Consider the following 21,672-nt stretch of genomic DNA (forward strand, 5'->3'; position numbering starts at 1 on the left):
CATTTTGTACCAGAAAGTGTTTCTTAGGTTTATAGTGATACTGCCCTCCCCAATAGTTTTGTTAGAGTATTTACGTATGTCATTAGTACCTAAGTCTGTTGAGAAACCAAGACTTGCATTAGCTTAAAAGAACTTTTTAAATTTTTATATCTGATCATAGTAATCACATCTTTTTCTTGTTTCTTTCCCAAAGAGTTTTTCAAACATTTCGTGTTTTAAGCCATTTAGTTTATCCCAGTATTGTATGAAGTTCTGTACCAAATTACCTGATCGTATGCACTATTTGATAAAAACTATTTATTTTTGTTAAGCATGCTCCTTTCCTTCTGGAATTCCTAATAAAAATAAAATATTTGTGCAGTGAAAGAAGACTAGGAAATACTAAATGAAATAATCCCTTTGCCAAAGTGTGCGTGTTCACAGCATGTCTTCCCATGGCCCTGAGAGGGGCATCAGCAGTGTGTCGGTTTTATATCTTAAAAGCATAATTACTAATTTTGTGTATGTTTCATGTTGTTCTGAAAACACTTTAGATAAAACAGATATTTCAAAATCTTTCACTTTTTTTTTGTTTTGTTTTAGTGAAAGAAAAAAATTTAAATGAAAAAGGAAACTGAAGAAGTTAATTATACCAGAATTCAACGAAGGTAATACAGTGATCTTAAATATTTTTTGTTGTTGTTAAAAAATAAAGTTAATGGCAAAAACATGAAACAGGTTAGCTTTAAAAGAATTTCTTTCCTTAGCAGAGCCTACAAATATAATTTCACAGATATGTATTAAACTTCTGTTCTGATTACTTTCTGTTGGGAATATTGCAGTTTGTGTAGCCTTTATACTGTATGTTTCCATGAAGCTTTAGAATGAATTGAAAGATCAATACATAATTTGTTCTTTTGTTGTGCCTAGCAAATATATAACATATATATATATTACTAGTATATTTATATTACTAGTATATTTATAGTACATATATCTATTTGCTAGTATATAACTATAATGCAGTGACCAATTATTTTTGAAATGTGGAATATCTCTTCTATTCACAAAAAAAAAAAAAAAAGAAAATTGGAGAAGCAATTTTATAGCACTTATTACAATCATTCAGTAAATTATATATGCAGTCTGCACACTTATTTCTGATACTAGGATAACTATTCTAGTTTGAGTGCTTGTCTCACATATTCTATCTCCTCAGTGTCAGCAGAAAGCAATTATAAAAATATCATTCCTTCTGAATGCTGAAGTGTTGTATATAAAGCAAAAGCAGATTTAAAACAGACTGTTCTAGAAAATAACATTATTTTAAAATGAAAAAGGCTATGCTTGAACATGCAAGATTTAATCCACTAAATTAAAAAAGAAAAGGTCATTTACTAATGCTCAGCTGTCATTAGTGAACTAGAAATACATGTCGCAGTCTGCAAGGAAATGAAGCATTGCCCTGTTTCAAAAACTTTGTTATTGGTAGCACTCATTCTCTTGAAAGGAGTTTTGCCCAACTAACGATGGCAGAATTAGGCCTTCAGTGGGAACTAGTGGAAGGCAGGCATGAAAATCTTATTCAGATACAGATTTCAGTAACCCGCTAGAATCATAAGAGTCCTTTCTATAGCACCTGGTTTTAAAATTATACCTACTTCTTATGTCTGTATGTTACAAATGCATTTGTGGCTATATTGTTACAAGTTATTGTGATGTGTCAGATACTATGCTTAAAGGTGCAGTATTTATCAACACTTTCATTTAGAATATGTAAGTTATAAAACTGTATCTGTGTCTCACCTTTCTGAATTTACTGGTTATTGCCTCGGAGGACCTGTTTTCAGTCTGTTGCGTAGGACACCCTACATTCAGTGTGTGATAATTTGTATCGTACTGCTTGCCGGTCACAAGAAGAAAGTATTTGTTATAGGAGTTAATCCTGAAGTTTTGCAAGATTGCGTTTCTACTTGCATTCTTATTATTAGGGAATAGCATTGATGGAAGGATTAGTGAATAAAATATACAAATTAACTTATTTGCTTTGATTAATAGGTGGTGTTTAATCAACAAGTTATTGTCAAGCAGTACTTAGATGCCCTGTAATAGGAAAAAATAGCTAAGCAGTCTTTAAAATGTTGTTTGGGAGCTGCACTCCAGTGTGCCTCATTGCTTTTCAGATTTGGTGCGCGATTTTTATTTCGGGTTGTAGTACATGATATGAGCTTAGACACAAAGGACAAACCTGTATTGTTCACTTCTATGTCACGTCCAATTATGGATTCCAGTCTTGCCTGCTGTGTGCATGCTGTAGTCAGATGCAAGTTGTTGGGAGTTGAGAGTTCATCGGTAAGGCAAAGTGTGCACAAAAGGACATTAATTCCTGCTGAAGACAAAGCATTGTTGTGCCATCAATCTGTAAAAAAATGTTTTTTCTTCCTTTTTCAAAAACCAGACTAGTTACAAGTCTTTGGCTTGTTTGGCGCGTCCACCATTTATGCAGTTAAGTTTGAAGTAGCCTTCTTTGCAATAGATGGTAATATTTTTACTCTTAAATACTCATTCTTACATTGCTTCATATGTTTGTTTGTTTAAAGTCTTTTGCATCTCACTTGAAAAGGAAAATGCTAATCAATGATGCCAATTGGCATAAACCCGTAGATCCGATCTTGTGTTGAAACGTACTGCACAAGCTCGCTTCTATGGGTCTGTGTCAGTATGGTGATCTGGCAAAAGTTTATGTAGCACGCACTGCAGTGCGTATTTGACAGCAAGCCCAAGTGAGTGTACAAATCTATGTATTGCTTTTGGAATGCTTCTCTTGTCCATTGCCCTATCTTCAAACTTGATTAAGTGATTTGTTCTTTTATCGGTTGCTTTAAGCACCTTTGGCTTAATATCATATTAAAATTTATGAAGAGATGTGAGGGAATTGTAGGGTTTCCAATGAGGGAGAGTACCATTTGCTGGCTTTATTAAATACACCATTACATCATATTACATTAAAAAATGTAGAAAAAACAAGAAGAGATTTAGATTTTTATGTTTATTGTAAAATAAGAAAAAATGGTCATTTCTTTCCAGAAATGTAGCTGGACTTGCATCAATCCTATCAAATATGTATGCATATATATACACATAAAACATGCATGTATATATCTTTATACATATGTAAACAGGATAGAACAGAAACTCTATCTCCGCAGTAGAAAAATCCATTTAAGAACATGCCTTATCATCTGAAAAGTGGGGAATAATTGCCATTGAAAGCGTACCCCCATGGGAAATATATAAGCCTGTAGCTGCTGTCACATTTCAAAGAAAGGCTGAAGAAGTGAAGAAGACTTTATGGTCACCGTCGGAAGCTGTGTGCATCCGGGTTGAGGTAGTAGGTTGTATGGTTTAGAGTTACACCCTGGGAGTTAACTGTACAACCTTCTAGCTTTCCTTGGAGCACACTTGAGCCATCGAGGAATTCATCACCACTTTAATCTGATCAGGGAAAGTATGCAAAAAGGTATTGTGTCATGGCTGTACATAATAATCACTCTGAGGCTTTATTGATGTTGAAATAGTCCTGATGACTTGATTATTTCATTTACATCCTGTTATGAACAATGCTAACATGTTGTCTTAATGGACTGTGACTATGTACTGCAGACACTTAAGGAAAGACTGATGATGAATTTAATTCCATTAATGGGAAAGCTTTAAAAGTTTATTTTTATTTATAAATTCAGAAAAAAATCAAGTATTTAATGCTTTATTCTTTCTTCATAGAAATGGCTTATCCTATACAGTTGGTTTTTCTTGCTGTTGTTATATAGGTGCACATTCTTTTTAAAGGGAAAAGAACAATTTTTTCTGCCCTTATAATACTTTCCAAAAAATATTGCACGCTGCTGCTTGGGTAGTAGCAGCAGTGTCACAAGTTGATCCTGATCTTCCTTGGATTTATAATATTCTTTCTTTGTGTCTGCACAATTCAGTGTTATGAGCACAGATCCAAATGACCTGCAGCCCTGCCTGTGCTTCCACCGTGTCGTGATTCATGTGCTGCTCAGCCTAATCCTGCTCTGGGGTCTCAGCATCTGTGTCCTTACACACTGTGTCAGCCTGACCCACAATGCCCTGGTCATTTTTGGCCCTGAGTGAACTTGAAGCATCTTCCTAACTCAGCAGGACTTGGAGAAGTCACATTGCCTATGCGAGTGGTTCCCAAAGCACTGGACACCGCTGGCAGCAGCAGGTCCCACTGCCGGGTGCCTCTACCCATGTGGGTCGGGTGCCACAGACAGAATTTGCCCTCCTCAGCCCCTGCGTTGCCTGTATGTCTGGCACACCTTTTTTAAAAAAGCGATACCAGAATGCACTAAGACAAAAAAATGTGCGTCTGATCCCAAGCTGAATAGGGAGATGATGGCATGCTTGTGGAGGTTTTTGCCCGAAGTTGTGCATTCCCATTTCATGCTGGTTTTCAGCTGGTTTTCCTTATCTGGGAAAAAGAAAATAATCCCTTGAGATGTGTACATCCAATAAGCAGATATGTTATCAAAGAGAGAAAAAATATTGAGTGTTTTCACAGTTTAGACATTCCCAGAAACAGCTATGAAATGAGAAGGAAAAGGACTCTGCCTGTATTTCCACCATGATTTTTAAGTGAGGCCTGCTTCTGAAAATGACCTTAAAGATGACATCTCATCAGTGTGATGGAAGGTGTTACTGCCAAAGTAGGAGCATCTGGACAAGACAGTGATGCTCATTCCAAAATAGTTGGGAAAAACTGATACTGTCTGTTTCCACATACTTTTCCATAAAAAGTGAAAAGGAGTAGAACTTAATAATTTATAATTAATAGTATTAATAGTGATAATTTTGCTGGAAAATTATTTCAGGATTGTTGATATAAAGCAAAAGAGCTAAGCCATGCTCCTGTGGTGCTGTGGTCAGGTGGACACCACTGATATGAGCCATGGGCATGCCACACTCCTGTGGACTGAGGACAGGGTGAAACGTGGCTGTCCTATGTGGGGGTGAGGGCTGTGGTCCTAGTGCTCCCAAGTTAACAGCAAATAGGTTTCTCCAGAGTATTTTGAATCCCTGTATTTCTTGCTTTACTTTTATTGCAGGTGACCATAACCAAATACTTGACATTTCCAATGTTTAATTGTTTTAGGTTTTGCATCAGCAAGGAAAGATAAGAATGTTTATTTTAAGTGGATTTGATGCTTGCTTGTGTTTTGGTTATTGTTTTCCTTTCAGTTCTGCCTTTCAAAAAATCACTCGCTTACAGATCCCTATGTTTGACTCTTTCTACCTCAGCTTAAGACTTCCCTCACCACTTTCCTAGATAAAGAATAAAAAGAGGAGATGAAAATGGATTTAATCTCCTTTTTAATAGTATTTATTTTCAGTGATTAATGTTTGTAATATGAAATTCCAAACAAAACACAAATACAGGCTGGGGGATGAGTGGATTGAAAGCAGCCTGGAGGAGAAGGACTTGGGGGTGTTGGCTGACAAGAAGCTCAACACAAGCCGGCAATGTTGCATTTGCAGCCCAGAAAGCCAACTGTAACCTCGGTTGCAGCAAAAGAAGTGTAACCAGCAGGTCAAGGGAGGTGATTGTTCCCCTCTACTCCATTGTCAGGAGACCCCAGCTAGAGTCCTGCATTCAGCTCTGGTGCCCCTGACATAAGAATGACATGGGGCTGTTGGAGCGAGTCCAGAGGAGGGCCATGAAGATGATCAGAGGGCTGGAGCCCCTCTCCTATGAGGACAGGCTGAGAGAGGTGGGGTTGTTCAGCCTGGAGAAGAGAAGGCTACAGGGAGACCTTAGAGCAGCCTTCCAGTACTTAAAGGGGGCCTACAGGAAAGCCAGAGATGGACTTTTTACAAGGGCATGTAGTGAGTGATAGGATGAGGGGTAATGGCTTTAAACTGAAAGAGGTTACATTTAGATTAGATGTAAGGAAGAAGTTCTTCACTGTGAGGGTGGTGAGACACTGGAACAGGTTGCCCAGAGAGGTTGTGGATGCCCCATCCCTGGAAGTGTTCAAGGCCAGGTTGGATGGGGCTTTGAGCAGCCTGGTGTAGTGGAAGGTGTCCCTGCCCATGGCAGGGGGGTTGGAACTCGATGATCTTTAAGGTCCCTTCCAACCCAAACCATTCTATGATTTTACGATTCTATGAAATTGGTAAAGAGGATCTGCATGACAGTTAGGTGGATGTACAATGGATTTTAAGCCTGTCTTAAAGTGTGTGGGAAAGATGAGAGAGGAGGTTGAGTGAATCAGAGCTATTCCAAGCTAATGGAAAATGCTTAAGGGGGCAGTGGCTAAATGGGGGATAGAGAGGAGATCTCCATCAACCAATGAAGCTTAACAGGGACCACTCACAATCTGAATAAAAACTGTAATATCCTCTGTGGATTCAAAAGGACCCTGGTCACCAATATGTTATCTTCCTTTTTTATTTTAAAATTTTTCTTTTGTAGTTTAAGTCCGTTGGAAAGAAACATTGTAATTGCTGTTTTCTGCCAACAGAGCAACAGGTGTTCAATCCTTTTATATTAATTCTTCAATTAGTTGCAAAATAAGGGGGATTGTTTATACTAAGCCGAATAGAATAGAAATGACTGATTCAGAAAATGTGAGAATGTTTCATCTATCCTTCAAATGAATGATAAATTTGTAATTCTATCAGGCATAGTTGCAGGTTGCTATGCAAATTTTCATTGCAGCATCACCAGCTTTAATGAATATACATTTTCTTTCTCTGTTCTTTAATTTAGTTATTTTGCCCTGTAATGTGCAATACATTGTTTTGGTAAGAGTTATCAAGTTACAAGCAAAAATGAATGAGACTGTGAGGTAATTTTGAAGCGGATTAAGGTAGAGAATGAAAAACAAAGGGGAAAAAAAGCCCTATTAGGAACAGCTGGATGGAGTTAGGTCTTCTGTGATTTCATTTTGAAGTCATAAAACATATTGTCTATTTCAGGCGAAGTCTGGCATTTTTTACCTTTACAGTGCAGTTGGAATTCTAGTTAGTCACGTAGTACTCATATTGCTATGTTGCTTCTGTAGGAAATAAATGCACTTCGTAACACAGCTACACATGGATGTGTTCTAACCTAGGGCCCATCTAACAGTGTTTGTTCCTGTAAGCAAACCATAATGTTATCATCCTTGTGCCTTTACTTTGCTTCTTGCATGTAGAAGAAATATCCATTAGGGTATTTTGGGACAAATCTTGAGATCCAAGTGATCTGCAGCTCGCAGTGGTTTCTTTGGGAGACACAGATCCCCAGCATTTCACAAGTTTGGTCCTACAGAAAAACTGGCTGCAGAGACACTGACCCACCCAACACCCTTTTGCTTGCCACAATTTCCTTGGTAAAGATTAGGCCTGATCTGAGGCCTTAACCCTGGTTCCCAAGACAGAAACTTAGAGCCTGGCAAAAAGCTGCTTTAATGCCAGATCCTGTTTCTATTAAGAGCTAAGTCGCTTCAGAGAGCTGGGGAGAGTTGGATTTCCTTCTGCAGCCCACAGTGCCTGTGTCCAGAGGCATGTCCAAAGAAAACAGAATTAAAGGGATGTTTCTGAGTTAATAACCGTGGGTCGGATGCACTAACAGAGCTTGGGTGTTTTGGGCACGGCCATTTTGAGAACTTTCTGTGGAATAAAGCTGCCATTAATCCAGTTTACCTGAGTAGGTAAAGCAAGTTTTTATTAATTTTGTGCTGTTGCAATAGCACAGAACAGTCAAAAATATATGAGTGAATACGGGTCAATACAGTTGGTATGGCATATTTTAAGCTGTTATAAATAATCCTATAGATTTACATCATCAAAGCTGAAAGTCATTATAAAACGTCTTTTCCTCTGTGGCTGATGTACTTTCTGGTTTCGTCATTCCACTTCAACAAAAGAAAATGCTGAGTTTCACTTGGTCTCATGCTTCATTTAACTTCCTCTTGTCTTCAAATAAGTTGAAGTTCTTTAGAGATTTTTAAGTAAAGAATGTGGTAAAATATTTAAAAACAATCCCAGAAAAGGTTTTCCTTGCAAATCTGTCCTTTAAAAATAACAAACAGCCCTTAGTAATCTCTAAAACTTGTTTATTGAAACTCTTCAGCAAGAGACCTGTGATACGTTGCTTAACTGATGAAGTTGGAATAGAACTGCACTTCAAATTTTTCAGATTTTTTTGGATGTGGTTTCATATGACATTCATTTATCTATTAAGAGCAGCTTCCGTTTTTTTTTTTTTAATAAAACTAAAATTAAATACGTCTGGCAGGCCCTGTTTAAATGTGAATATTGCTTTTATAGCACAGTTAAATACAAGATTGAGAAGCTAATGCTTTTCCATTACATAGTACAGAAGACTTAAATTGTTTCAGCTTTGCCTTTTCTCACATAGTAAAAATATTTACATCAGAGTGATCTTTTTGGTAGAGTTTAATTTTGTACAAGGCTTCTGGGGTTTTCAGCTGTATTTTACTGTAAATTATATCAATTATATGGAAATCTCAGGCAAATGCTTTTTTTTTGTTGTTCCCTCCACCTCTTCTTTCATGCTACTTCTAGAAACAGAGCAAGCCTTACATTGATGAAGTCTTTTCAAGAATACTTGCAAAATCTGAATAAAAAGTCAAAGGTCATGCCTCTCTTTTTCTAGCATGACATTCTCATTTGTTCAGAAATACCTGGCTCCTGACTCCTTATCCCTTCTTTTGCAAATGTGATTGACGTGTTACCTGATCTTAGAGAAAAATAGGCATGGATCCCATTGCTCTCTACTGCCTTTGTTGCACCTCGTTTTGAATAGAAAGATCTCATCCCTAAACAACTGTACTTTAAGGCTTTCTGACTAATGTAATTGTCTGGCTTGAGTAAGACTGGTGCTGATATGCTCCAAGAGCCTTAGCAAAAGGATACAGGTACAGAATAGCAGACTAATCATTTTTCTAAGAGTCAGAACAGCCTTGTGTACTGCCTACTTTGCTTTTGTGGTTGGGTGAAAAGGCGGGGGCAGGATACATTTTCTATTTTCTTGTATGTGGTTAACATACATACATTATGAATATATTGCCTTTATTTGAATGTTATGAGTCTCCTCAGCTAAAGCTTTATCTCCATGGTTGAGAGTGATTTATCTGGGTTTATCTGTGGTTTATCTGGGAAACGCAGGTCCCTCAATTTTTCTTGTTCTGTCTCCATATACCTTTGGTTTACACACATTCCTCCACTGGTCCTTTTTTGATTCTTTATTTGCTGACATCATGATAGTTATGGCAAAGAATGTAGAGCATTGCAGATATATTGGCAACAGGGATGGACAGAGAATACCCTGCTGGCTTGAGAGAAGAGTGAGATCTCTGTCATGTTTATAAGGTTAGCAGAAAGCAAAAGCTTACTCAAACCAAATCCTCCATGAAACCTCTGCGTTATGACTCTCCAACTTGGGAAGGAGATAAGCTGTTTGGTACTACCTCCTTTGTAGGTCTGGCTTAAGACCGTGGGATTGACTTTGCTCAAGCTCTGTGTGACTGTAATTTTTTTTAAGCAAAGTCTCTGGACACTAAAAGCACTGTAAGGCTCACTTTTCCCTAACACGCACCCAGCCTTGTGGTGGCCGCAGTATCAAAACAGATTTACACATCTGAGAAAAGACGACTGTCAGTCTCAGAAATGTTTTATATGTATGTTTATGTATGTATACTGTTGGGGGTTTTATGCATGACACTAAACTGATATGAAAAAAAGAATACAACTCCAGAATACTTCATCTCATTCATTGTAATTAGTTTGCTGAGACAAATTTGTTAACTTCCCACATTAGGAAGAAATCATCAGATGGGAACTTTCCCATGATAACTTTGCCATCCCTTGAAAGAACTTCCCCTTTAGACTAGGGATAGCATTTGGAGCACGCTAAATCCCTGTGAATTGTTGGTTTCCTGGAAAGTTGCCCAAGAAGGATGTTCAGTCTGGGTCTGGAAGTAGATTCCATGGTAGCCTGTTACCAGGAGAGCTGGAGACATGGCTTGAACGTACCTCTGGTATTCATGTGTCCTTGGCTGAAGATCCTTGACTGCTATTCTGTATCATAGCTTGTTCCACAAATCTTGCACTTTTTGAGGGTATTTCCATCTCCAGCCTCTCTGCTTCTTCAAAAAGCCCAAATACACTTAGTTTACACAGCTGAAGGAGATTTACTCTGTAAGTTATTTGAGCCCTCAGGTTTGCCTGCATCAGTTGAGCATTTTATGACAAGGAGGATTTTTGGGGTGTAGAATTTTTATTAAAGTATGATTGATACTATGTTAAACTAAATTGTAAGTGAGCTGCTGAAAAGGGCTTCTTTTCACAGCAGAGTACAGGACTGTACAGAAGGATACCCAAGGCAATTTTGAGAATGTTGTGCCAAGGTCACCAATCCTAGTGGCAAAGCTGGTTCAAGCAGCAGCTATGCCTTCAGACCCTCGTGTTTGAGGGCTGCTACTGAAGCTGGTGCCAGTGTGTGAGGACATCTTCGAGAGCTGGGGTATGGGGAGCAGTGGACCAATGTACCTATTCAGCTCTATGCTAAGTAGTGTGCTTTTCTCCTTTGTCCAAATGATAACAACATTTGATCTATAGTTAGGCTAGATTTACCCAAAGGTATGTATCTTACCATATCCACTTCTAATTTCTTCAGCCCTACTGCCCAAATATTTACTTCCAGGTTGTGTATTGTAAAAAACTAAGCTCGGACCACCTAATTAAAGTATGGCCCTTGTGTCTCAACACTGGCTGCATAGGAAGGCAGCATCTGAAAACTCCCAGTAGTACTCAGCTTATATTGATTATGGCCCACACAAACTTGGAGATGAGACTGCATGCTCGAGTCCATCTGAAGTACCACAGCTGGCAGTCTGGCTAGAGCCACAGGGAGGTTTTTGCTAAAAATGTATTTTTGTCTTTAAATGGCATTTACTCAGGATGTGACTTGTGAAGTACATGATTCCTGTGGTGATAAAGGGGTTTTTGAGAGTCGTTATTATATAATACTGTAAAGTATATTGTTTTTCTGAAGCTTTTAGCTTCTGATATAAGAATTTAGAGGTATCATTATTATTATTCCAGTTTTGAAGTATAACTGTACCAGAAAGGCCAAAATGTAAATTTTAGTGACAAATGTCAAAACCTAACTCATATTTAATGTAACGTTTTGAAGTGATCCTACCTTTCCCCCAAAATGTCTTGGGCATTTAGGAGCCTGCATCCAGTTGATTTACATGTGGGCAAGTTTTAAAAGAGAAACCTCAGGTGCATAGGCATTTTTACAGCTTTTTGACCATAAGCTTCACAATGACTGACCCAATTGCAAGTTATATAAACTGGTCAGTGCTGCCTCTGCATTGTGCTTCTGAATATGAGGTGCTTGCCTAAACATGGACTCACAATATATTCTTAGCCACTTTTACGAGAAAACAGTGCCCTAATTTCTCTCTTAATTGCTGTTGTAAAGCAAGACAATATAAACAGAGAGACAATGTGTGCAACTTTGAAAAATTTTAGTATTTCATAAAATTTAGTAAAATTAAAATTCAATTTAAAGCTTCATGCTGTGTCCAGACTGCGGCCAACAACTTAAACAGAAAGCAGTTTGCAAACCTGATAGACCTATTGATGATGCTGCTGCCAGCCATGCAGGTGTTCAAAGGGAGCATGTGACTCCTTCCCTCCTTTTGCCCTGCACTGCGGGAGGACTGGTCTGCGGTGGGAGACTGTCTTGTCCCCAGCCTCCTGCCATAAAGGCAAGCGCTGGCAGGGAACGCTGCCTGGGCACTTGTGCCTCTGCACTTAGCACCAGCCAGCACTGTTGTACCAGGGGCACCCAGGAGCCCTTCTGTGCTGTTGGGGCAGGGGTGGCACGGGGACTGCTGCTGCCCCACCGCCCCACCAAGGACAGGTACGGCAGTGTTGTGCCCAAAAGAAAGGAATCGAGTGTAGCTATCAGTCACGTTGGGTTTCTTTGGCTAAAAAAGTCCAAGTATTGGCCTATGGAAGTAAACATGCAGTCTGCTTAATGAATGCATTATTTATTAGCTGTGTGAGCTGCTGGAAATACCAAAGCAGATAAGGGCTGTGATTCAAGGCTACGGGGCTGTGCCCACACAGCTCCCTAAGCCGGGAGCCAAGGACGTGGGAACCCTCACCAAGGGGCAACTCTGTTAGTCCGGAGCAAACATTGGGCTGCATGCATCTTCGGGCAGGTGGAGGTTTGTGTTAAGGATACCTTCTCATACCCGAGGAGTGGCTGTTGTTCATTATTGTGTAATTTGATTTGACTCTAATTTAATGACAGTTCTTAGTAGGCAATGTGGTTTGCAAGGCTGATTTCCAGTTTTATTGATTGGGCCTTAATTTATTTGAACTTGTACTCCGAAGCTTCATCTGAGATTTAATGCAAGTCTGCAAAACCAGCTTGGTAACGAAATATTTGACGGAACTTGAACTCAAATGCTTCAAGAACAAGTCAGTGAGGTTTGGTGTGAAAATATTTTAAGAAGGGAAATTCTTGGTTAAACTTTACTTTTTAAATAATGGAACAGCAATACTTTCACTTTCTTGGGGATTTCTTTTTTCAAACTCATGCTCAATATCTGTTCAATTAAATTCTCATTTTTAGAGTTTTGTAGAATGGGCTTTTAAAGGAATCTCAGAGATTATCACTGCAAAGTTTTTACTGAAAATGAGTAACTTCTAACTTCTCGAAATCCATGATTTTATTCATTAGCAAGGGGAATTTACCAAATGCAGAACATATATTGCAGAACTACCTGTCACAGTCTCCTAATTATTTTCAAACTATATGTTTTATACAAAGCAGATATTGCAAGGCATGAAAAACAGATTATCTGGTTTCGAAATCTATCAGTTATTTTTTAAAGACAAGTTGGGTTTTTTTTATATTTACCAGTATATGTTCATAGATTTTAGAAATGAATGGTCCAAACAGGGAGGAACTAGAAAGAGATTAATTAATGGTAATTTTTCCTTACCTTTTCCAAAACCAAACCTTTGCACCTGAATGAATCAATGAAGAAAGCAGCAAGAGGCACAGAGCGTATCTGTGTGGCAGGAAGGAAGGAATAGGGAGGATGAATTATTATGTTGTAAGAAGCATAAGGGGATGTAAGAGGAGGAAGGAAATTGAAGAGGCACACAGAATAAGAGAGGATACAAGGAATGGGACTGTAGTGGCTGTACATGTGCTAAGGGAAGGGACTCTGGGCATGTAGCAGGAGGAGGTCAGGATGGTGGATGAAACAAAGGGAACTTGAAAGATGTGGGGAAAGGGCATAAGGATGTTGTAGCTTTGCATTGGTTTGTTTCATCCACCATGAAACATTTTTGGTAGCTCTAAAATAATAACTTTTGTGTATTGGACCATAGAAGTTGAATTTATTTAAAAGAAAGAAAGAAAAAAAGAAAGGAAGAAAGAAAGAAAGGAAAAAGGAAAGAAAGAAAGATAGATTTACCAGGAAAACTTCATATTTGTAAATAAACAGAAGGCCTCATGAAAATAAGTTTTTGTATCACCTGTTCAATTTCTTTTTTTTTATAAGCAGAAAACCCACTAAAGTCTAAAGAATACTAATTGAAGGTAACATACATTCCAGACATATTGGAAACATCTCAAAATTATCCCATGCTCTCAAGCATTAGGAACCCACAAAATTCAAAGCTAAACATCAACTCAAAATCCAGTGTGAGGACATGCAGATAACCATAACTCTGCCTAATACTGGCACAGTTAGGTGATGTATCTAATGATGCTTGTTAGTTCAGTCTAGTCTGAACAACAAAAACTAAATTATTATATTATAGCCATAGTATTACTGCACAGAGTCATCATAAGGGAGAATTTAGCTCATGTGGGTACCTTTCCTTTGCTTCTGCTCAGTTTATTTACATAAATGAGAAATAGAAAACACTCAAAACCCTGAATCAAAAAGAATAAGATAACCCCAGCTTTTGTATGAACTGTAATTAATCTGCAGCCTGTTACCACAAAACTTAATTTAGGGAAATTCCTAGTTAGAACCAAGAATGTTAAACATTTGCTTGAATAAGAACAGTATGTGCAGTGGTGCTAGAAGTAGCAATATTTCTGATTCAAACCATGCACTGTAGAGTTGTTGATGTTACAGAACTTCTTCCCTTTTAAAATTAAGTGCTTTATGAGAGAATGAAGTTATTGACTGCTGATCACTTCCAGACACAGAACAGTGGTCTATTGGTCCCTTCCAGAGTGTAATAGCGGTTCCACATGATGCATGTTAATGGAATATCTCATTAATTCCCTAAATATCACTAAACTGGTCAAGTCATTATAAGTTTCCATCTCCTTCAAGAAAATTTAGCTGCTTCAGATTTTTCAGCTCTATGAAAACATCTGCGTAATATGGAATATGTTAAACCAGCAGCATCTACGTTGTGAGATAGCAAGATCTTAACCTTAGCTGGTTTTGTAATTGAACTCAACTCCAAATGGATTTTGAAGATTTATATCCAGATTCTTGTTTTGTGGAGAATTTGTGCGTGTCTGTTCTAAACATGAACACTACTTTTTCTATCCCATAAAACCCAGAAAATGGGGATATTTATGGTATGAGTTATCAAATAATGTTATTATGTATTGCTGCATGCATGGTAAAAATTAGGACTTTTATGTCATAATGGTATTTATGTATTAAGTTAAATGGCTAAGTAGCAAAATAGTCTTTTTATGGTCATGAAACAGTGATTTACTTTTTGCCTCAATCTTTGTGTAAGGTATCCTCAAAGTTTTTGTTTTACACAAAGGGTAGCATTAACATAAAGTGATTCATACTCGTAGGCATTTTTCAGAGGGAAAATAAAAATATATTAACATAATACTGTCTTTCAAGAGACAATCCTAATTTACCAGATACTAATTTCTCATTCGAGAGAATTACAGATATTTTAGAATATTTATAAAATTGCATAGGAAGATTCTACTGATTTTAGTAGATTCTAGCTTTACCACTGTTAGTTGTTCCTCTTCTTTCCATTTAATGGAACTGTACTGATACCAATCAGCCCCCAATTTACAGTTGCTTTCCGTCAATGCGTTTTATATACTGCATCTCTTAAACATAACTTCCCAAATGTGGTGTTACATTTTTAAGGCCTGATAGTACATTTCTCACTGATTGAAGACTTATTTCAGCACTGGTATTAATGAAAACAGAATCTGTGCATGAAGAAAACTAAGTATTCACTAATGTAAGTCTATATTTCAATTAATATTTGTGAAACTAGGAAATACTGAGAAAGTCAAATTCTCTAAAATGTATTAGGCACATTATTTTTATTAATGTAATTTTTCACTCACAGCTACACAGACAATACAAGCAAACTCAACTTTGCATTTCAAAAGTGATTAGATACAATTACCATAAAAATACAAAACCTGCCTATAAGAAGAAATAAATAAAATCCTTAATGAAGTAAGTTAAAATATTCAAATAAAATTCTGGCCCCGTCATCATTTGACAGTAATGTCCATAGCATGGTACTTGAAATACTGGACATGTTACTATCTTTGTTAAATGCAATAACATTTGAAAATGCTTGCTCTTCTAAAAACTGCTGTATGGCCTCAGAGCTTCAGAGTACTTCAGCAGCTTTAAATTTGCTTTACTTTAAACTTCAAACTTGTGGATTGAAGTAAATGTGTGTAAATACACTTGTCAAATGCTTAGGAACATTCCTTAATGAGAGCATGCACATTCAATTTTAATGCTGTGGAATGTAAGGGAGCAAGAACATTATCTAATATCTGCTTTTTTTCCCCCAACCTTTTCCTCCAAATATGTGACTTTCATTTGTCTTCAAGATTTGTTAAAGAATCTAAAATTTAAAAAAAAGGTGGTGAGAGAGGTAACCTTGGGGGGGGGGGGGGGTTGCATGTTGGTTACAAGGATGCAAATTAATGTAATTTATATTATATTCTGGAATTTTAATGTTTCTTATGAATTTAAAGCAAGTTAACAAAAAAACAATTTCTTTATTCCACGGTGAAATTTTCATGAATGTAGTTTCACCAGTTCATTACTTTGTTAGTTTCTTCCTCTATACTCAAAGAAGAGCAAGGCAAATGACAAATGATTTAGGGAACATGGTGAATTCTTGTCCCTTCTTAGGCTCTAAGAGCTTTTCTATAAACTTGGAGGTAGGAATTTACCCAGCTACCAAGAAATAGTTACGTATAGCCAGACAATAGTTCTGTGCTACAGGGAAATAGTTCCACGAAGACTAAATAAAGACCATTATAGAGGAGACGTGAAAGTACGTAAAGTGTACAAACGAAGTCTTAGCAAAGTCAAGTTCTTTCAGGGATGAAATAGTAGTTTAATTTTTAAAAAAAATTGTAAATGGAAAAAAGTATTTAAAAAAACCCAATCTGCCAAGAGACATGGGCATTGTTGCTAGCAGTAGGAATGGTCAAGGCCAAAAGAGAAATTAATTGTTAATGACCATCTATTAGACAAAGAAAATTATCCTACAATATTTGACTTGGTAATCCTAAACGTCCTTGTACTTACGTGTCTTAGCATCTTCTGAACAACATAATCCAATAAGTGTAAATATTAGTGTTCATTTGAAACTGCACAACAGTGCAAAGTTAATCAACAAAAGATCATGAAGAAAAAGTGAGTAATTATAAAATGAAACATCATAATGTAAATCTTTTTTATAATTTTTCACCAAATAATGTTTGCAGGCTATCTGTCTGAACTGTTGCCTTTCTGATAACCTGTATCATTTGTTGGATAAAATCTATTATCTAAAGATAGGTCAGCATTACATACAGCAGTTCAACAGCATCCACTTCAAAATACTACTATCATCAGTATATGGAAGAAAAGTAAAATTATTCACTACTAGGACTACAATTCCCAGCATTATGAAAAATTCACTGGACATTTCAGTAGAATAAGAAGTGTGATGTACCTTTAAGTGAGATACATCCATGTGTAAGGCTTTACAAATACATTCATCAAGCATTAGGGAATAGTTAGAAAAACACAGAAATACACAAACTTTCAGAATTCTGTCATCTTCCCTGGCAACCTCACTTGAGGTCTTTAAAAGGGCATTTGTACTCCTGTAAAAGGGCATTTTACTTTCCTGTAAAATGCAGGAAAGCATTCAGATTTCTTACTCTGAAAGCAAATGTCCTTGTGTCTTTCTCCTTTTATATACCTCTATTTAATACTTTTCCACAGACAGCTTCTAACGAATAGGATGTACCTAGGAGTCTGACATCCTTTTGTAACATGACATCCATGCTGAAAAGCAGGAGCTCCAGACAATTAAATGGTTTGTCCGAGCTCATGCTAGATGTCGTTATCATCATCAGGATGAAGAGACAAGGCCTTCTAATCTGCCAGGACCATGGCTAGTCCAAAATATATATTTATGAAAGTTCTTTCTGGGGAGTACGTTAAAGGTCTAACCTCTATGCTCTAAAATAAAAAGCACCATCTCACAGTTTGAAGGCCATGTATCACACTGGAATGTGTTTTCTTTATCAGTGTGATATTTTCACATTGTATTTTGTAATGTAGTAATTACGCAGCTTACCCCACAGTTCTTGAAATTAATGCATATCGTATATTTAATAATAACATACATTTAATAATACTATTTCATTGTCATAAATATTAAAAGCTACATAATGTATGCACATATAAAGACTGCAGTAATGAAGGTGTTTTAAATAAACAATACTGATTGAAATTCAAGTGCTGAGGCTCAATGGATCCTGAAAGTAAAACTGACTGTACAAATAAAACTAAAATTGCCTTTGTTGATCTTCATTGTCTAAGAGGACAGGAATATGACATATGAACAAGGAGAGTGAACAGTGATGGAAAAGTTTGAACTTTTTTCTTTAAATAATCTTCAGCATTGACTTTCTATTAAGGAAGGTGAAGAAGTGCACTTGCCAATGGCATGTAACTTACCTGTTCTTTATCCTCACCTGTGCCCTGGCCCCTTTTCTATGGCAGGGACCACCAGAGCTGCCAGACATGGCCTTAAAAGCTTGGGGTCCATCTGGAGGAGAGCTCTTTTGCCAGGGGAAGCAAGGAAATGGCTATTAGGCTGTTTTCCAGGCAAGCCCTGGGGAGGGTAGGCACTCTGAGCATGCCAGTGAACAGCTGGAGGAACCCCGGCCAGCCGTACCGGGAGGGTGCCAGGCACTACTGGAGCTCAAGAGCAGCTGAGCTCTCCCTGCTAGGACCTAGGCAGACTCAAAGAGACAATTAAATTATGTGAAGACTTTAGAGCAGCCCAGGATAAAGAGGGCTCAAAATTGGCTTAAATTCATTTTACTCCCGCTTGCTGCAAGCTGTGAATTGTATGTTCTGCACCTTAGAAATGACAAATTGAAAGTGTTTATGCAAGCAGTGTTCTCTTAACTCTTTAAAGTATGTGGCAAAAAGCTAGGTAATCTCAAATTGAAATATTCAGATATGAATGTCAAGAATCCCACAACTGTTGGAGTAAAGTTTGACACATGAGGGGGAAAGGGTTCGGCCATGAAATTTACAGGTTGAGAATATAAAAAGTAAAAGTTTAGAAGAGTTAGAATCAAAAAGTGTCTAGGTCTGTGGATTTTGACTCCACTTGGAGTTGCTCCGTTGCTTTGCATGTTGTATGTCAATGCTAATGTAATTAAAAGGCCTCAATCTCTGTAGTCTGAGAGAGGGACAGTACCACTCAGTTCTTGCATTAAGTAAAATTACTTTTGGAATAATGTGATAAAGTATGTAAGCATTTCTTACTTATATGTGGCCATGTTTTAGTTTCTGTACTGACAAACTGAATAGTAGCAGTTCTTCAGTAGTGAAGAATTGAATAGTACTGTGACAAGCTTTTGGAAAACTGTTTCAGATTATTCCAGTGAAGTATATTTCTGGGCAATAGAAGGAAATATAAAGAGACTGACAATTAGAGGAGGCTCTATTTAGACTAAGATGATAAAATACGAATACAAATACAGTAGTTACCAGGGCTTTTTCTACAAAAGAAATTAATTCCTCACTATTCTATTAGCTTTTTATTTTTCAATCGAGCTATTAAAAAGGAAGAAGAAAAGAATCAGCCAACATAATTCTTTGGACTTCAGAAAGCTTTCTCCACAGGAGCAGCTGTTAAGGAAGCTAACTAGTCACTGGAGGAGAGGGAAATACTCATCATGGGGTAAAAATATCTAGATGACAAAGTCTAAAGTAAAAATATATAGTCATCCTCCTCTGTGGCTGAAAGATTACGGTGGGCTGCTCCATTGCTTCACACTAGGATAGTTGTTATTTAATAAATGTATCAATGAATTGGAAAGAAAATTAGGCAATGAGATGGCAATATCTGCAAATTGTACAATTAGCTAGGTTACTCAAGTCCAAAACACACTAGGTGGGGAACTTCAAAAGGGAACCTCAGAACTACAGCAGAGAATAACACAAGGTCAGATAAAATTCAGCAGTGATGTATGAAAGTTAGCAGACATTGAAAGAAGTAATTTGAACTACTTATGATGTCTGTTGCATTCTAAATGAATTTCAATATACCAGGGAAAGAGATCAAGTCATTGTGGACAACTCAGTAAAAGCTATTATCTTTATTAGGGTTTCAGCGGCCTTTCCCCTCCCCTTAAAAATCCTCCAAATAAAACAAACCCCTCACCACAAAAGAAGAAGCAACGGCAACAAGATCCTATCTGTGTGATATTAGTCTACATACAGTGCAGGTGATTGATAGCATATAATGCAGCACCATCTTTTATTCTGACTGCTGTAGTAGAGAAGAAATGAACTAAAGGAGAGAAGAAAACAACCTATTTCCACATAAATATGTTGTGTCTCTTTCCAAAGTGCAACAGGAAGTGAAAATTCAGCAAAAGTGAAGAGGTGTAAATTTTACATATGTAAAAAGAATATATTTTCTTAATTAAGTAAGTATCTAAATGGTAGTCACTGCAAGAAGGATCCAGACTTGTAGGTGCTTTCATTTGGGAGGGCAATTTAGATGTGTAAAGCCAAACTGAAATCTAAGTGCTTGTAGGATCACCCATTACAGGGTGCTGAGTATCCCATACAAATTCTTCTTCTGGTCCATAAATCCAGAGGGGGGAGGTATCAGTGAAGATCTTAACTGAGTTCTTCTACTGTTGCCTCTATGGGGCAAGATTTACCCTGTCTGCACTGCTGTTGAAACAGCTGAGGCATTTCGGTGGGTAGTTCTTGTTCCTTGCTTGTATTTTAGTTATTACTTAGCACAGCTAAGGTTTACAGACTTACACCTGTAGCTAGGCAGACTGTTGCTCTTCTGCATCTGCTAGGCACATGCGACGTGTGTCTCCCTACAGTTTAAAAGTAAGGATAATAGTAAATCATATATGGTATAAACAAATGAACTACACGGTTGTGCAAGAAATGTACCAGTCAGCATGAACAGTCACAGCAGTGATCTTCACACAGTGTACTTGCAAGTGGAATACGTGAGGAGAATAAGGAAAATGTAAAATGAGCATCTTTTTTTAGCATTGTGTAAGAAACTGATTAAAACAGATTTCATGCAGAAAACTGCATTATGCAGTTGCTCAAACAACTGTACTTTTCAAGGTGTTTGAAAAAGAATGGATTTGTGGAAATCCATAAAAAGGTGTTCATTGAGGTGGCCATGCTTCAGTGCCTTCATGGAACTTCTAGTGCATAGTTTTTTGTAGGGCAGGGAGGTAAGAGGTCTGACATCCTCTTATTAAATTAGTTTGAACTTGGTATAGGTGGAATATGCTCACATATATCTATTGTTCAGCATAAAGAAAAGGTCCAGATTTTGCCTAAACTTACACTGCTGCCTCATCTTTTGCCAGGCTGTTCTCTATCACAATTACAGTAAAGAATCTCAGAAAAACCCCAAACCAAAGAAATTAATTGAAACCTTTTAATAGTTGCCCTTAACTCCAAGGCAAGTCCATGCATCATTCCACTCTTTGCCTTCTTTGCTTCTTTCTGGAAGTTGTATCTTGCCCTATGTCCTTTCATAAACTTGCAAACTTCCTCTAAATTCTTCTGAATTCCCTATTTTCAAGATGAAAAATTTTTCATCCCCCTTTTGTCATTAAATAGTCATATTTTACAATATTTTCATATCCTTATAAAACCTCTATTCCCTGCATGGAGAGGTTGCAGAATTCTCACTGTGATGTTGCTATTGCTATCTTCTTTCAATCCGTATCAAGGCAGGTGAAACTATTTTCCCTTGAACTCCTGGCACGCTCTGAGGTCTCTCCTCTCTATTGGTTCTTACCACTGGTTCTTTGACTTCCTTATTTTCATATGAAAGTGCGTAATAACTAGAGGTTAAAATGATCCATTATGTTTGTTGAGCCTGTGAAAGATTAGTCCATACTCATGTTTGGTGTAAGCTAATGTTGTTGAAGTTAGCCATTATCTTGAAATAATGTTTCATTGTGAAAAAGAATTCCTTGTTACACACATAGAAATTCTTATTCTGATTTCCATCTCATTTTTCCTACATATGAGTCTGTATGGAAAAACTATGCTTTTGCCATGGGGATAAGGTCCAACAAAT

General features: G+C 37.3%; 1 long non-coding RNA gene across 4 annotated transcripts in view; it reads left to right on the top strand.

Moving 5' to 3' along the window:
- LOC115343879 overlaps nucleotides 1-21,672 on the top strand; it is a 129,068-nt gene that overhangs the window by 88,418 nt on the left and 18,978 nt on the right. For all 4 annotated transcript variants that reach the window (XR_003924312.2, XR_003924313.2, XR_003924314.2 and 1 more), the window contains one exon: nucleotides 583-647. This is a non-coding gene — a long non-coding RNA (uncharacterized LOC115343879). The remainder of the gene's footprint in view (nucleotides 1-582; nucleotides 648-21,672) is intronic.

The sequence above is a fragment of the Aquila chrysaetos genome, chromosome 7, assembly GCF_900496995.4.
Source record: "Aquila chrysaetos chrysaetos chromosome 7, bAquChr1.4, whole genome shotgun sequence".
NCBI lineage: Eukaryota > Metazoa > Chordata > Aves > Accipitriformes > Accipitridae > Aquila > Aquila chrysaetos.